At 33.1% G+C, this 308-nt stretch overlaps 1 protein-coding gene across 1 annotated transcript in view; it reads left to right on the forward strand.

Annotated features, from left to right (window-relative positions):
• The window catches only part of RCOR1 (REST corepressor 1), a 43,350-nt gene that overhangs the window by 29,880 nt on the left and 13,162 nt on the right, over positions 1-308 (forward strand). The window lies entirely within an intron of this gene.

The raw sequence follows: 308 nt of genomic DNA on the forward strand, positions 1-308 counted from the left end.
TAAAAAAAAAAAAAAAGAAAAAGGAAAAAAAAGCTTTGATTAGGTCAGCTTATTTCTTCCGTTTCTGGGCATCATCCCAAATGGTGCAATTAACTTTAGTTGTGTACAGTACAAAAATTCTAAATGGTGAAAATATATTCAATTTAATGTCTGATTAATAAAATTCCAAAGCCAAACTGGCCAGGTGTGCCAAGGTCACTTTCAATATGGCCCCAATTTCATGCCTATTATTGTAACTGATAACCTCTTTTCTTTTCCAGGGGAGAATGAAATGTGAGGCTGTCACTGAAAAAAAACAAAAAAACACC

The sequence above is a fragment of the Aptenodytes forsteri genome, unplaced genomic scaffold (genome assembly GCF_000699145.1).
Source record: "Aptenodytes forsteri isolate BGI_AS27 unplaced genomic scaffold, ASM69914v1 Scaffold193, whole genome shotgun sequence".
Taxonomy (NCBI): Eukaryota; Metazoa; Chordata; class Aves; order Sphenisciformes; family Spheniscidae; genus Aptenodytes; species Aptenodytes forsteri.